Below are 17,981 nucleotides of genomic sequence, written 5' to 3'. Positions count from 1 at the left end.
AGCAAGATTTATTTTCAAGAGTGAAAGAACAAAGCTCCCACAGCCTTGAAGGGGACCCACGTGCATTACTGCTGCAGGCCCTGGTGGACAGCTTTTATCCCCTTATTTGGCCCCACCCACGTCCTGTTGATGGTCCATTTTACAGAGCACTGATTGGTCCATTTTACAGAGTGCTGATTGGTCCATTTTTACAGAGTGCTGATTGGTGCGTTTACAAACCTTTAGCTAGACACAGAGCACTTATTGGTGTGTTTATAATCTTTTAGCTAGACAGAAAAGTTCTCCAAGTCCCCACCTCACCCAGAAGCCCAGCCCGCTTCACCTCTCAGTATGTCTGATACAGCACATACCTTGCCAATAGGGTTATCAGTGAATTTCTTGAGAATAACAGCACTCTGAACTTTCAAATGTATGCCCATAAATGACTAAATGCTTAAATGATGCCTTAGATATTCTCTCCATGATCTCTTCTACCTGAGTACACTCCTTAATTGCCTTTGTGGGTTTTTCCCATCTTTCTTTTATTGTGGGCCCACCCCAGGGATTGGTCACCAGTCTATTCTAATTCACCCATTGACTCAGTTACTACCTGGAGGATGAAGATTCTAGACTTCTTTCCTGAGCTACCACCTCCTCCCTTGGTACCTGAACCTGTCTTCCTAAATGTTTCATTAGTATCTCAAATGCAGTATATGTGAGGGAAAAACACATCATCATTCACTTCCCACACCTACTGCTTTTTTGAATTGACTTTTCTTGTGTACACACTATATTTGACAGGTTTCCAGTATCATTTTTGTACTTTAAAAAAGAACATAACTTACGTAAGTTAAGATGCATAATTATAAAACAGATACTCATGAAGACTCCCTTCAACTTAGGAATGGACACATTAACCAATATGGTTGCATCTGTGTAGAGATTCACTCCCTCAACCTTTTGACTCCTTCTGATAGCATATTAGTTTCCTATTGCCTCTGTAACAAATTCCCACAAATTTAATGGCTTAAAACAGCAGAAAATTATTATCTTACAGTACTGGAAAGCAGAAATGTAAAGTGGGTCAGGAGGGCTGCATTCCTTCTGGTGACTCTGGAGTTTATATGTAGGGGAGAAGCCATTTGCATTCCTTCTGGTGGCTCTGGAGTTTACATGTGGAGGAGAAGCCATTTCCTTGCCTTTTCTAGCTTTCCAGGCTGAAGCATTCCTTGGCTCATTGCCCCTTCCGCCATCTTCAAAGTCAACATCATATCTTCAAATCCCTCTTTCTCTATCTCTGACCTCTGCTTCTGAAACAAGCGCAATTTTCCCATAGAACAGATGTTTATGGTTTCTTTCGAATAAACATAGAAATTGACCCTCCCAGTCTTAAAACTTGAGAAAGTTACATTTTTCTTACCTGAGTTGCTTTCTCAGGAAACCAAGCATCAGGCCTCCCAGATAACATCAGGGAGCTGAAATTGACCAAATCACTGCATCTGGACAATGAAACACCAGAGTCCCCACCTGTGATGGTTGCCTGACCAACCACCTGCTGCCTGTAGAAAACTTCCCTTCCTTACCTCTCCCTAATTCCTGTTTTCCCACACATGCTTACATTTCTTACCTGCTATATAAACCCCTAATTTTAGTCAGTCAGGGAGATAGATTTCAGACTCTCATCTCCTTTCTATTTGTGATGGATTTGGATTTGGATCTATCAGGAGATGGATTTCACACTGATCTCCCATCTCCTTGGCTGCAGCACCTGATTAAAGCCTTTTTCCCGGCAATATTCATTGTCTCAGTTATTGACTTTTTGTGTGGTCAGCAGCAGGACCCAGACCGAACCCTCGGCATTTCAGTAACACTTCCATGACCATCTATGCTCTCTGACTCTAACCACCCTGCCTGCTTCTTAGATTACAATGGGTTCATCCATGTAGTCCAGGATAATCCTCCCATCTCAAGATCCTTAACTTAATCACATCTTCTATGTCTGTTTGCCATATAAGGTAACATAGTCACAAGTTCTGGGGATTTGGACATGGACATCTTTGGAGAGTCATTATTCTTTTACTACACATAGTAATTACCACTATCCTGAATAGTGTTACAGTTTCTTTAAGATCACATTGCCAAATAGGGATGTATCTTAACATTTTATTATTATGTCTTGTTTGTTTTAGAACTTCATAAAAATGATAAAACACAATATGTAATCTATTTGTTTACTTAATATTATTACTCTAAGATTCACTCACATTACATGTAGTTCATGTATTTGTATTACTGTTTAAAACATGCTGTTAATGTACCTAAAATTATTCACCCATTCTGTAGTTGATATAAGTAGTACATTAGGAATATTCTTGTCTCCTGGAGAAGGAATGTGCATGGGTTTCTCTAGAGTTTATATTTAGGAGTGGAATTTCTGGGTTATAAGGTATACTAAAGGATAAAATAGTGGCAAATTACTTTTTCAGTTATTGGCACTCCTAACACAGTATATAAATGTTACAGTTTCTCCATATCTTTGCCAGCAAGCAATAGAGTAAGTCATTACATTTTAAAATTTGAACATTTCTATTACTTATGGGAGTAGGTATCTTTTCATATGTTTTCAGCCAATTGTGATTCCTCTTTGGGTAGGTGCTTATTCATTTATTTTGCCTATTTTCCCACTTTTAGGCCTTCTTTATATATTTATTAGATAAATCCTTCATTGGTTAGTTGTATTGTGAATAAACAGTCAGATTGTGACTTGTCTTTTTTTTTTAACTTTTTTTTATAGTGTCTGAAACAACACAAAGAATCAGATTGTCAAATCAGACTCACATGAGTCAGAGTCTTACCCAGTATTAAGCTTTACTAATACAGGATACAGGTTTTTGAGATGAAGCAAGGGAGGTCTGGAACCATCAGTGTCACTCTTCAGATCCTCAACTGCCCCACCAGATGCACTCTGTGCCCATAATTAATATATGAGGTCTCTAAGCAATGTGTGAGATTCACCTCTCTCATATAGAAGGAGGCTATTTGTAAAATAAAATGTACCCAATGATGTACCACAAATCTATAAATCTCAAAAATTTTTTAACATGATTAGTTCTAGATAGCCAGCTACACCCTGCTAAAAGCACCCCATAGATAAGGAGCATTCTATTCACAAATTCCATTTCATTTGCCAAAATGTTGGTCAGTAGCATGTTTATGAGAGTAGACCATTTTTCCTGGTCCCTGCTCTGCATTCCCCAACTGGAGATAATGGATTGCAGCCCTGCTGCTTAACGCTTTATTTGCCAATGTCTTTGATTAATATGTGTGATGTAAAGGAACAATCCAATGTGTTTTTTTCTCTATTGGTAACCAGTTGTCTCAGTAACATTCGTGGAATTTTATGAAATCATTTTTGTAGAGACTGTAATCTATATCATACCCAATATTTGAAATAGATAATATTTGAGGACTTGCTTTATGAATTAATATGTGGTCAAGATTTGAAATATTTCATTTGTGCTAGGGAAGATTGTGTATTCTTTCTAAAAGTTATTATTAATTTACTTTTTAATTGACAAATACAAATTGTATATATTTATGGTATACAATGTATTTTGAGATATGTGGACATTGTAGAATGGCTAAATCAAGCTAATTAGCATATGCATTACCTCACGTACTTTTTTTGCAGTGAAAATACTTAAAATCTATTTCCTTAGCAATTTTCACATATACAATACATTGTTATTAACTGTAGTCACCGTGTTGTACAATGGGTCTCTTGAAGACTGTATTCTTTAGCTGTTAGAGGCAGGGTTCTATAACTGTCTAATAAATCAAGCTGATCAATCCTATATTTTTCAAATTTTTACTTTGCAAATCTTCACAAAGATTTATTGTGTTCTTAACTTATGAATAATTGAGATAGATGCATTGAAATATCTCAATATGCTTGCTATTTTGCAATATTTCTCTGTGATTCTATTGATTTTTCTCTCTGTATGTGAAGGTTTCATTATTGAGTGCATACAAGTTTAAAATTATTCTTTATCTGGGGTGAATTTCTTATAATGTAGCGATCCTTTCAATCCCGAATAATGCCTTTTGTCTCTGAGTTTACTTTTCTGCTATCAATATAACTATATCAGCTTACCAGCTTTTTTAAATTTTTAAAATTTGTCTCATCTTTTTTTTCCCTTTTACATTCAATATTTCTGAGTCCTTGTGTTTTAAGTGTGTCTCTTATAAAGGAGCCTATATATTTTTTCTTTCTGTTTTTCTTCTGGTCAGAAAACCTTTATTTTGTTTAATCAATTTACATTTATTGTGATTACTGACATATATAGTGCAGTGGTGTGATCTTAGCTAACTGCAACCTCCATCTTCAGGGATCAACTGATTCTCTTACCTCAGCCTCCCAGAGTAGCTGGCACCACATGTGCGTGACATCGTACCTGGCTAATTTTTGTATTTTTTGTAGAGATGGGGTTTTGCCATGTTGCTGAGGCTGGTCTTTAACTCCTGGCCTCCAGCAATTTGCCTGCTTCAGCCTCCCCAAAATGCTGGGATTACAGGCCTGAGCCACTGTGCCTGGCCTTGAACTTGTTTTTATCATTATTTTTTCTGCTTTTCTTTTAAAAATTGATTGAATTTTGTTTTATTACAGTTTTCTATTTCATTTATTTCCCACCTACTGGATTGAAAGCACAGACACAATTTCTATGTTTTAGATAGTGTATTTGAAATATTATTACTCATATTTAACAAGCATAAAGAAGTAGTGGCAAAATTCATGTCTTAGTCCATCTCCTGAACAATGAGATTAGTTTAGGACATTTTGACTTCAAGCACCCAATTTTCTTTTTCTTAGGATGTCTTGATTCTTCCTTATTCTTGGAGTATAGTTTTGCTGGCTATATAACTTTAGATTGACAGTCATTTTCTCTAGACATCTTTGAGATTTTACTTTGCTGTCTTTTGGCTTCTATTATTGCTGTTGAGAAGTTGACTATAAGTCTAATTGTCCTTTCTTTGTAGGTTTTCTGTTTTTTCTCTCTGCTTGCTTTTAAGCCCTCTTTTTCTTTTTTGTTCTGCAGCACCATTACTATATGTGTCAATATTGATTTTTTTTTTTTTTTTTTTTGAGATGGAGTCTCGCTCTGTTACCCAGACTGGAGTGCAGTGGCGTAATCTCAGCTCACTGCAACTTCTGCCTCCTGGGTTTAAGCTATATTCTCCTGCCTCAGCCTCTTGAGTAACTTGGATTACAGGCGCCCACCACCATGCCCAGCTAATTTTTGTATTTTTAGTAGAGATGGCGTTTCACCATGTTGGTCAGGCTGGTCTTGAACTCCTGACCTCGAGTGATCCACCCGCCTTGTCCTCCCAAAGTGCTGGGATTACAGGCGTGAGCCACTGTGCACGGCCGATTTTTGTTTATTTATTTTACTTAGCATGTGTTTTAGTTTTTTGTACATGTGAACTTATATCTTCCATTATCTTTCTGGAAAATTCTCACCCTTTATATCTTTTATTGCCTCTCTTTCATTATTTCTAGTTTTTCTTTCTGGAACTCAAAATAGGTATATGTAACATCTCTCATTCTATCTTTAATGTCTCTTAAACTTTTGTTCATATTATCATCTCTTTATTTCTCTGTACTGTATTCTAAAAAATGTTTTAAAATCCATCTTTCTGGCCAGGCACGGTGGCTCACATCTGTAATCTTAGCACTTTGGGAGGCTGAAGTGGGCAGATTGCTTGAGCCTGGCAGTTTGAGACCAGCCTGGGCAACATGGCGAAACCCCATCTGTACAAAAAATATAAACATTAGTCAGGTATGGTAGTGCATCCTTGTAGTCCCAGCTACTCGGGAGGCTGAGGAGGGAGGATCACTCGAGCCCAGTAGGTTGAGGCTGCAGTGAGCCCATGTTCACACCACTGCACTCCAGCCTAGGCTACAGAGCAAGATTGTCTCAAAAAAAGAAAAAAAGAAAAATCCATCTGCTGGTTTATTATTTTCTCCTCACCTGTGTCTACTCTACTATTGAATACATGTATTATGTTTTATATTTTGACAATTATAATTTCCACTTTAAAAAAGTTATTTGGTTATTTAGTTTCACTTAATTTTAATACACTTTTCTCTTCATGCATGCTCATTTATTTATTTATTTATTTTGAGATGGAGTTTCACTCTTGTTGCCCAGTCTGGAATGCAGTGGCACAATCTTGGCTCACTGCAACTTCCGCCTCCCGGGTTCAAGCAATTCTCATGCCTCAGCCTCCCTAAGAGCTGGGATTACAGGCATGCACCACCATGCCCAGCTAATTTTGTATTTTTAGTACAGACGGGGTTTCTACATGTTGGTCAGGCTGGTCTCGAACTCCTAACCTCAGGTGATATGCCCGTCTCAGCCTCCCAAAGTGCTGGGATTACAGGCATGAGCCACCGCGCCTGGCCACATGCTCATGTTTTTATTTCATCTTTCTTTTTTTAAAGTTATCATACACAATGTTTTAATACCACCCTGTATCAGATAATTCCAACTTCTGAAGTCTTTGGAATTTTAAATCTATATTTTACATGTCTGATGTCTCTCATTTATGGTATTTCCCCCGCAATGTGTTTGTTTGTCTTTGATTGTGAGTTCTTATTTGTTTGAAGACATTATTTCTGACAAGACATGCATTTGCTTCTTCTAGTTACTAGGGTATCTGAAGTCCCTGTGACGAATTCGAATCCTTCCAGTTTCCCTGGCCTGTTGTGAGAGTTTCACGTTCAGCTTCAAAACCCTGCAGCTAGCCCAAGACTTGAATTCACCAAGACAGTAATCAGGGTGAAGTTTGCATGTGGTTATTGTCAAAGTTTTCTTTTCTTGCTTTTGAGAATAGTCCTTCATCCTGAGATCCCAGTAATGCATGAAGCATTTTGTTTTCATGTCTGATCTGCTTGTTTGTAGTGGAGGACATAGCGGAGTATTCGACACACTCTATAGGACACGGACTTGCACTTTCTTTTTCAGGAAATGCCACTCAATCTGGATCTTATTCTAGAAATACTTGCAAACATTTCTACCTCAGCTTTTCCAGGTCTGGCCTAAGCAATTTCTCATGGATCACTCAGAATCTTCCACCTAGACTCTGCTTTTTTGACTCTGTGCCTTCTAATGTATTCTCTACAATGTCACTAGACTTAGGGACTAGACTGACCTTTTAAAAAATAAACCTCATCATGCTATTTCCCTGATAAACATCATTCCGTGGCTTCCCATCACATTCTAAATAAAGATAAAATTTCTTAGCATGGTCCCCAGGTTATCATCTCTCTCTAGCCTTCCATTAAAACTGGCCTAATTGTCCCATAAAACTGATTTCAATCATCCAGTAAAACTGATGTTTATGGTTTCTTTCAATAAACATAGAAATTGACTCACCTAGTATTAAAACCTAAGAAAGTTACATTTGCTTTATCTGAATTCCTTTCTCAGGAAACCAATCGTCAGGTCTCCCAGATCATAACAAGGAACCGAAATTCACCAGATCACTGCATATGGACAACGAGATGCCAGACCCCTCACCCTTCATGATTGCCTATCCAACCACCTGCTTCTTGTTGACCAACTCGTCTTCCTTACTCCTCCCTAATTCCTGTTTTCCCACACATGATTACATTTCTTCCCTGCTATATAAGCTCCTGAATTTAGCTGGAGAAAGAGATGGATTTGAGACTGATCTCCCATCTCCTCAGCTGCAGCATCCAATTAAAGCCTTCTTCCCTGGCAATACTCATTGTCTCAGGGATAGGCTTTGTGTGGTGAGTGACAGGGCCTAGACAGAAACTCTGCCATTTTGGTAACATCATGTGTCTCTTATACCCCATTGACCCAGCATTATCAACCTCATGGCCTTTCCAGAATGTTCTCTGCCCTCTTTCAGGGCAAAATGACTTCTCATTATCTGTAAGTTATCAGATCCCTTTGTTTAAAAATCTGTTTATTCTTCCTCCTAAGTAATGACTCCGCTTTGAAGGCCAATTCTTTTTCAACTCACAACATTTGTGAAAGCTGAGTATTACACAAGAGCGAATGAAAGAAGAAATCGCCAAAGCCAATTTTAATATACTCTATAACCAATCTATTACTGAAAAAAATTCTAATTGCAGGAAGAACTATCCAAGGATGAAAACTTAATTAAATTGTGATCCTGGAAGTCTGAGCTTTTTAATTAAAAAAAATGAAACTGTGGAATAACACTTTCTCCAACACTCACACATTTTAGACTGTCAGCCAGGGTAAGGTGTGTGTAACGTTCAGTGTGAAGGGGCTATTTGAGATGCCTAATTCTTTTGCTTACAGCAAATCTGTCAAGTAAGTTAAAAACTGTAGGCTCCTGGGCTCCCCAAAGTAGAAGGTAATCAATATATTAAACCTAAAACTCAATTAGATTTAATAAGGATGTTTGATCAATTGAGTAAAAACAAAATCTATCAATTTGAATTTTTGTATCACATAAATAAAACAACCAATTTCTTAGATATTTCCCACTGTTGTCATTGTGCAGTGATCTCAGAGTGAACAGACAACTCAGGGGATGGATTTTGACTCTGGAGTCATGAGAACGAGAGCGCAGAATCAGTAGATTTGGCTTTATGACCTTGGGCTAGTTACTTATATTCTAAGTCTTCTCATAGGGTTGATGGTAACAATTAAACAAGGTAACACATAGCAAACACCTACCACAGTATCTAACACAAAGCAGGAACTTAAAAATGATTTAGAGGGCTGGAGGGGTGGCTCACACCTGTAATCCCAGCACTTTGGGAGGCTGAGGAGGGGGGATCACTTGAGGTCTGCAGTTCAAGACCAGCCTAGCCAAATGGTGAAAACTCGTATTAAAAAAAAAGAAAAAAATTAACTGGATGAGGTGGCGGGTGTCTGTAACCCCAGCTACTCAGGAGGCTGAGGCAGGATAATCACTTGAACCTGGGAGGCAGTGTTTGCAGCAAGCAGAGATTGTGCCACTGCACTCCAGCCTGGGCGACAGAGGGAGACTCTGTCTCAAATAATTAAAAGAAACAAAAAAGATTTAGAAAACTTCCACGCCAAAGAGTGTAATACAAAATTAACTGCAATTTTGTGACCTCTATTTGGAGGGAAATAATTTGTTTTTAAACCGTAGAAACAACTTGACTGGATGCAAATTTGAAAAGCGATCACAAGGTTACCGTTAATGAATCAAAAACACCAATGTTCACTAATTATCGCCATTTTATATGAAGTTCTTCTAAAAACAGTGTTTCTTGTATGAATAAGTTATTTTTATTTCTTGTAATGAAACCTCTGAGGTCTAGCCATACCATCAAAATGTTAAAATATTTTCATTCAGTTAAATTATGTAATGTGAAAATGAATGATGGCTAGGAGGCTGATGCCCAGTGTAATTCTGGTGAGAAATTATGTTACACACATTGGTTTATTTAGTTAGAATTTTCTTTGGGTAATAAAATTAGTGTTATATAAAAATTAGTTGTATCTAACCTCATATAGACTGCCATAAATGACTCTTGCAAGTTCAACATCCTGAGCGACTGTGACAAATCCTACGGAAGGCAATTTTACAGTAAACCAGGGCTACCCAAGACCTGGTGGAAATGAGTTGTGGATGACTGAAGGCTCCAGATAGCTGATATAAAATAGCAAAACTATTTTATATACTTTATTTGGATTGGAATATTTTCTAACTGTATCATACATTTTTTTTCTTTTCTTTTTTTGAGATGGAGTCTCACCTTGTCGCCAGGCTGGAGTGCAATGGCACGATCTCAGTTCACTGCAACCTCCACCTCCCAGGTTCAAGCGATTCTCCTGCCTCAGGCTCCCGAGTAGCTGGGAGTACAGGCGCGCACCACCACGCCCGGCTAATTTTTGCATCCTCAGTAGAGACAGGGGTTTCACCACGTTGGCCAGGTTGGTCTCGAACTCCTGACCTTGTGATCTGCCTGCCTCGGCCTCCCAAAGTGCTGGGATTGCAGGTGTGAACCACTGCGCCTGGCCTCTTTTCTTTTCTCTCTCTTTTCCCTTCCCTTCCCTTCCCTTCCCTTCCCTTCCCTTTCCTTCTCTTTCCTTCCCTTCCTTTCCTTTCTCTTCCCTTCCCTCTCCTCCCCTCCCTTCCCTTCTTTTCCCTTCTTTCTTTCTCTTTCCTTCCCCCTTCCCTTCCATTCCCTTCCCTTCCTTTCTTTTCCCTTTCCTCTCCTCCTCTCCCCTCCCTTCCCTTCCTTTCCCTTCTTTCTTTCTCTTTCCTTCCCCCTTCCCTTCCCTTCCCTCTTCCCTTCCCTTCCCTCTTCCCTTCCCTTCCCTCTTCCCTTCCTTTCCCTTCCGCTCCCTTACCTCTTCCCTTCCCTCTTCCCTCTTTCTTCCCCTCCCCTCCCCTCCCCTTCCCTTTCCTTCTTTCTTTTTCTTTTTGAGACAGGGTCTGGCTCTATCACCTAGGCTGGAGTGTGCAGTGACAGAATCATAGCTCACTGCAGCTTCAACCTTACTCCCTCAGCCTCCCAAGTAGCTGGGACTACAGGCACACATCACCACACCCAGCTGGTTTTTTTTTTAATTTTTATTTTTGTAGAGACAGGGTCCCGTTATATGGCCTAGGCTGGTCTTGAACTCCTGGGCTCAAGCAATTCTCTTGCCTCAACCTCCCAAAATGCTGGGATTACAGGCATAAGCCACTGCACCCAACCTATTTTTTTTTTTTTAATTCTTAGACAGATCATATATGGATTATAATGCAAATTTTTCTGGATGACTCATGATGTATCCTTTTTTGGCCTGGATGCTAAGGAATCAGACCTTGATCTTGGTAATTGAATTATTCCCTCCATGTCACTCATGGGTTCACTTTTCTTCTTATGGATTTGCCAAAAGCACAAGACATTAATTCCAGTGACTTGTTGCAGGGTATTGTTTTGGCAGCAATACTACCCAGGCCTGCAAAGATGGTGGCTAGAGCAGGTCCATCACACACCAACTTCTCCTCTTATTCAGACTCTTATTCAGAGTCTGTAATCTGGTCTCTGTGTTCATACAGTGTTTAACCAGAAAAAGAACTCAGGGGACTGGGGAGGGCACATAAAGAACCGTGGTCCTTGTCTTCACCAATATCTTCGGGTCAGTTGAATGTATTTTGCAAATCTGGAAGGATCTCACTCAAAATGACCAGGTCACATATTCATTGTTTAACTCAGATGTATGATGCCATTTCTCCTCTAAGTGCTAGCAAGCTGGGTGTGGTGGTGGAGTTAGTATGTTAGAACTGGCCTTGGCTGCTGCCATTGCTACATTAACTTGCATCATAAATGAGCAAGAAGGAGAGATAAATGAAAATACCTAAAGTTTTAAAAGGGATCTAGGACACGAGTCTGAAAACTGTGGCTTCTGGGCCAAACCCAGCCTGCTACCTGTTTCACATTGCTCACAAGTTATGAATGATTTTTACGTTTTTAAGTGGTTGAAAAAAGCTTAAAATAAGAATAACGTTTTGTGGCTAGGTGTGGTGGCTCACGCCTGTAATCCCAGCAATTTCAGAGGCTGAGGCGAGTGGATCACTTGAGGTCAGGAGTTCAAGACCAGCCTGGCCAATGTGGTGAAACTCTGTATCTACTAAAAATACAAAAAGTCAGCTGGGCATGGTGGCGGGCACCTGTAATCCCAGCTACCTGGGAGGCTAAGGCAGGAGAACTGCTTGAGCCCGGGAGGTGGAGGCTGCAGTGAGCCGAGCTTGCATTGAGCTGAGCTTGCACCACTGCACTCTAGCCTGGGTGACAAAGCAAGACTATGTTTCAAAAAAAAAAAAAAAAAAAAAAAAATTGTGACAAGTGAAAATTACATGAAATTCAAGTTTCAGTATCCATAAATAAAGTTTTATTGGAACACAGCCATGTCCATTCACTTATGCATCATCCATGGCTGCTTTCATACCATAACCTCAGAGCTGAGTGATTGTGACAGAGACCGTATGGCTGGCAAGGCCTAAAATATTTGCTCCTCAGCTTTTTACAGAAAACGTTTGCTGACTACTGGTCTAGAAGAATAAATTTTCTTTGTTTTCTGCTTAGAAATTCCTTTTTTGGACTGAGAAGTAGGGCTATTTCTATGCTTATACAGGCTCATCCACTCTTATAAATAATGGTGAACAACTGTCTTCACATCTCATGGTAGAAATACCAAGTATATTTGTGCATGTGTGTGTTTATGTATACAGGCACTAAGTATTTACAATACCTAAGTGTATTTCAATCTGACCGTCACATGTGATGATAATTATTAACATAAATTATTCTTGTGAAAGGATAATGTTTATTAAATTATGTCAAAAATGTTAACAATACAATTTTCATAACCTTCCCCCTATTCAATCAAGGGCATCCACTTGCCTCCAGATGTTTAGAATTTGTAAAAACAGGAAAGAAAGAGGAAGAAAAGGTCAATGCTCACGTTTTGGCTACCAATTTGGAATTTCTTTTTTAAGTTCATAGGGAGACAATGGTCTTGAGACTGTTGAAGATTTTCTCAATTCCTTAAGCTCTCCTTTATGTATTAAGAGCTATGCCTGTTTGACTTTGGTTTATTAAAAGTCATAGGTAGCACGCCTGTAATCCCAGCACTTTGGGAGATTGAGGTGGGCAGATCACTTGAGGTCAGGAGTTTGAGACCAGCTTGGCCAACATGGTGAAAACCTGTCTCTATTAAAAATACAAAATTAGCCAGGTGTGGTGGCATGCATCTGTAGTCCCAGCTACTCGGGAGGCTGGGGCAGAAGAATCACTTGAACCAGGGAAGCAGAGGTTGCAGTGAGCTGAGATCGTGCCACTGCACTCCAGCCTGAGCTATGGAGACTCCATGTCCAAAAAAAAAAAAAAAGTCATAAGAACTCAGTAAGAACTCAGTAAATGATGTCAGGGAAGTTCCTGATCCATGGGAAGAAAAGGGAAAGCCTGTCCCTGCTGGCCCCAGTGGATTATGTGGTAAAAGAAGGGGTACAAAGTTAAGAAGCAATTGGCGAGACAAGTGTATTCTGGTTACTTCTTTCCAAGTCCATGTGAGACAGGAGGGTAGCAGAAACTTCATAGTAAGGTCACAAACAGGGTAGAGTTTGCCTCTTTATCTATTTGGGCTCTTGAGGGAGTCAGCCATGATGTGTGGCCCTGCTTGCTGCGAAGTGGGGAAACCAGTTAAAATGGCAGTGAGAGGTGGCCAAGCGGATAAAGAGATTGAGCTAGCACTTTGGAACCTGTCTAGGTTTATGTGGATTGTGGAGGGATTTGAAGGGTTCCTGAAGCTGTATGGGGAAGCATGGAAGATAGCTGATGTGCTGGCTAGTGGCTTTGCCCTGGTGTATTAAGTACATTTTCATGCTGCTGATAAAGACATGCCTGAGAATGGGAAGAAAAATAGGTTTAATGGACTCACAGTTCCATGTGGCTGGGGAGGCCTCATAATCATGGCAGAAGGTGAAAGGCATGTCTCACTTGGCAGCAGACAAGAGTAAAGAGCTTGTGCAGGGGAACTCCCCTTTATAAAACCATCAGATCTCTCGAGACTTATTCACTATCATGAGAATAGCATGGGAAAGACCCACCCCCATGATTCAATTACCTCCCCCCGGGTTCCCCTTACAACACATGCAAATTGCGGGAGTTACAATTCAAGATGGGATTTGGGTGGGGACACAGCCAAACCATATCACATGGTGAGGGTGATTTACCCTGTGGTCAATGAGCAGGGGTCAACTGCTCATTACAAGCTAGACAGGGGTACAGGGAGGATAACGATATCCACAGCAGCCATGAAAGCCAGAGTAGGGGCAGGCTGGGAAGCGAGGGTCATGGGCCCTTTCCGGACCTAGAAATAAACCAAGTGCTTGCCAGCCACAGACTTCTTCAGTGAATTCCTCCCAGAAACCGGGTCAGACTAGCGCTCCTGCACGGGCAACAGTGAGATCCAGAGAACAGCGAGGGCGGTCAGACTCCCTTTCCTTCTCAGGGTGAGGTAAGCTACTTCTCTCCCCTACCTCGTACACTCAGGAGTGAAGACCAGGGAGCAAAACAGTCCTCATAAAGAGATGAGCTTCAAACTAACTGAATAAATAATCCAGAGAAGCACTCTTAAACTGGAAGAGTCTGATAAACCTTTTTTTTTTTTTTTTTTTTTTGAGACGGAGTCTCGCTCTATTACCAGGCTGGAGGGCAGTGGTGCGATCTCAGCTCACTGCACTCTCTGCCTCCAGAGTTCAAGCGATTCTCCTGCCTCTGTCTCCCGAGTAGCTGGGACTACAGGTGTGCACCACCTCGCCTACCTGATTTTTGTATTTTTAGTAGAGACAGGGTTTCACCATGTTGGCCAGGATGGTCTCAATCGCTTGACGTTGTGATATACCCTCCTTGGCCTCCCAAAGTGCTGGGATTACAGGCGTGAGCCACTGTGCCCAGCCTGATAGACTTTTAATTAACTACTTTAATTCTAAGCATGTGTCCCAACCATCTCTCGTATAGTTGAATGCCTAGCCAGAAGGGACAAAATATCAGTAGTAGAAAATTTTTTTTTTCTAAGGAACCTATCAATAGTAATATGCTAGATTTTTTGATGCTTCTACTCTGTTCAAATTTGTCATGCAGTTTTGTTCTAAGCAGTGACTTTCAAATGTTTTGATCATGTCCCTCAGTAAAAAACATATTTTATATCACTACCAAGAACAAATGTTCATACACATATGCCTGAAATAAAACATCATGAAATGAAATCTACCTTTAATTTGTTTGTGATGTGCTTTCTATTTTCTAGTCTTCTAGGTTTGAAAAAATGCCATTTATGTCCCATTAAATTGATTTCATGATCCATCTGATGTGTTGTGACCTACAGCCTGAAACACACTGCCCCAAAGGCCAAATGAAGTGGATAGAACATCTGTCCCTTTGTGATACAGTTCGGGATGCTGTGCTTTCACATCCTTCTGTTTTCATAGCGCCACTGTCCCAAGAACTACAGGCAGCAGCCATTTATTAAAGCTCTCTCCATGATATTTATCTTAGCAGTCAAGGTGCCTTCGGTTATATGTGACCAAAACCCAATCCAAGGCCAGTCACAATGGCTCACACCTGTAATTTCAGCACTTTGCGAAGCCAAGGTGGGAGGATTGCTTGACCCCAGGAGTTTGAGAGTAGCCGGGACAACATAGTGAGATCATGTCTCTACAAAAAATGTAAAAATTAGCTAGATGTGGTGGCATGTGCCTGTGGTTTCAACTGCTTCGGAGGCTGAGATGGGAGGATCACTTGAGCCTGGGAGGTAGAAGCTGCAGTGAGCCGTGATGGCAAAATTGCACTCTAGCTTGGGTGACCCTGTCTCAAAAAACCAACAAACAAACAAGCAAAAAAAGCCCCCAAAACCCCAATCCAGACTGAATTAAGCTGAAAGTCAGTGTATTGTCTCATGTCATAGGGATGAGCAGCACAGTGCTACCTGCAAGTGCAACTGGGTCCAACATTTTAGGTTTCTCTCTTTTGCTTCTCTTGCCTCTGAGTTGGCCTTATTCTCACTTAGGGCTAGTCTACAAGGCAGGGAGCATGGCTTTGACTCCCCCAAGCACACAGTTCACAATGTAGAAGGAGGAGAAGCCCCACTCAACCCCACTGTCCACATAACACATCTTGTGGACAGATGGGCCCAGAGAGAGAAGGAATTCTGATTGCTTCAGCAAGATCTCAGGCCCAACCCTTGGCCAGGAGTGAAGCACTGATTGACAGTCCCTCTAAGCCAACACAGAATGGGAGAAAGTGGGGTACTTTACGAGAATAAGGCAGAGGAATTATGCTCAGACCAGGAGAAAAATCAGGCAAGATAGATTGGAAAGATAGGTCTTGTATGGGGGATATAAATAATTCTCTTATCAATAAAGTAACCTAAATTTAGAACCAGACAGTAGACCAAGCACGGTGGCTCACATCTGTAATCTCAGAACTTTGGAAGGCCAAGGCAGGCAGATCATTTGAACTCAGGAGTTTGAGACCAGCCTGGGAAATGTGGTAAAACCCTGTAGCCACCAAAAATGTAAAAAATTAGCTGGGCTTGGTGTTGCATGCCTGTAGTCGCAGCTACTTGGTAGGCTGAGGTGGGAGGATTGCTTGAGCCCAGGAGGTTGAGGTTGCAGTGAGCCAAGATGGCACCATTGCACTCCAGTCTGGGTGACGGAGTGAGACCCTTTTTAGGATGAGTGGAGGGGTGTAGCATATAAACTAGAGTTACTCAATCTTGGCAGGGTGCAGTGGCTCACTCCTGTAATCCCAGCACTTTGGGAGGCTGAGGTAGGTAGATCACCTGAGGTCGGGAGTTCGAGACCAGCCTGACCAACATGGAGAAAACCTGTCTCTACTAAACAATACAAAAATTAGCTGGGCATGGTGGTGCATGCCTGTAATCCCAGCTACTTGGGAGGCTGAGGCAGGAGAATCGCTTGAACCTGGGAGGCGGAGGTTGTGGTGAGCTGAGATCACACCATTGCACTCCAGCCTGGGTGACAGAGCAAAGCTCTGTCTAAAAAAAAAAAAAAAAAAAAACAGTTACTGAATCTCAGTCTTTGACATGCTGAACTGGAATAGCATTGCAGATAGCTACAACTATGGTTGCTATTCAATTCCAATTCAAGTAGAGAAACCAAGAAAGATGTTAAGAACAAGTTTTCTTTCTGTCTTTGATGACAAAATGTACATTAAAGAAGTACAAAATGAGGGTGATTACAGAATGAGTGGTTGAACAAAATCAGAAGGTGGACATATGAAGCAGAAAGAATCCTCAAAGTACAATTCTGATGATAGGATGAAGGGCACGCCAGGTGGTAGGTGTTTTGAATCATCATTTGCAAAGATAGCACTACTGACCCATTTGCTGTGGGAGGGCATCACGTTGACTTCATTTGCCATACTGCATATCTGATTGTATCTATTACATCCAACTTTTCTGGCTGATGTCCTTGAATAACTCATAGCAGGTGTTTGCAAGCCAGAGTCAAGTGCGCATTCTGTACTCCCGATACAGAGGAAACCTAGTGACCCACAGGAACGAAATCAAGACTTTTGTCTTACTGGCCCTTTAAGTTACCAACAGAGCTAACCAGACCCAGACTACTTGAGAAGGAGAAAAATTAAAATAAAAGATACCTTTGGCAAGCAATTACATAACAGCTTTCAAAAAAAAAAAAAGCTGCAAAATTGTAAATCATTTCCACATGATTTACAAACTTTAAAGGTGACTTAAAAATTCTCAAAACATTCTGTTATGGCTGGTAAAGGTGAAAAGGGAAGTAAGAAGACAGAAACAAGACAAGAACCCTCTGTGTTTTCTTTCTTCTCCGTAAAATATTTCCCCCACCAAAAGCACACATGGCCGCTGAGCAGCAACTTACCATTTTTCCAGGCTCAGTTCACTTTTCGTGCTGCTCTAAACCCTGCTGAAAGCCAGCTCCTTGGGGAGCCCCAGGAATGGGGGCTGGCCTCTCTTCAGTCTGCAAGCACTCAGAAGGAAATGCCCCTTGCTGAGAAAGGGGTGGTGTTAGGGGAGAATCCATCTACTGTCAAGGAAGTTTCAATTAAATATGGATGCCAATTAATTTAATTTATATTTCTGCATGAAAAATGTCATTCTATTATACATGCACTGGAAGGATGCCAGGAGCCCATGTTAATAAATTACATCTCTACTGACATAATATGGAATCACAGACTAATCGGATACTTATTAAATGCCCACCTGTGCTTGGGGCTACACCTTGTAGAAATCCAGCTGAAATAAGGTCTGTCCAGTAAGGACTCTCCTTACACTGTGGTCATCTGACACCCACTCTTATCCTCCTCTTCTTCTAGCTTTGAGCATGTCTCAGGAGAACAACTGTAAAAATGAATAATCAACATTCACTTGCCAGTGGTTATGAATGGGCGTATTTAATGAAGAAGG

At 40.7% G+C, this 17,981-nt stretch overlaps 1 long non-coding RNA gene across 1 annotated transcript in view; it reads right to left on the bottom strand.

The window, feature by feature from the left end:
- The window catches only part of LOC119627708 (uncharacterized), a 95,049-nt gene extending 77,522 nt beyond the window's left edge, over positions 1-17,527 (bottom strand). Inside the window, exon 1 of the long non-coding RNA XR_005243935.2 lies at positions 17,434-17,527. This is a non-coding gene — a long non-coding RNA (uncharacterized lncRNA). The remainder of the gene's footprint in view (positions 1-17,433) is intronic.
- Between the last annotated feature and the right edge of the window lie 454 nt (positions 17,528-17,981).

This window comes from Chlorocebus sabaeus, chromosome 27 (genome assembly GCF_047675955.1).
Source record: "Chlorocebus sabaeus isolate Y175 chromosome 27, mChlSab1.0.hap1, whole genome shotgun sequence".
Lineage (NCBI taxonomy): Eukaryota > Metazoa > Chordata > Mammalia > Primates > Cercopithecidae > Chlorocebus > Chlorocebus sabaeus.
The sequence above is the reverse complement of the archived record's forward strand: the minus strand, read 5'-3'. Positions and strand labels throughout refer to the sequence as shown.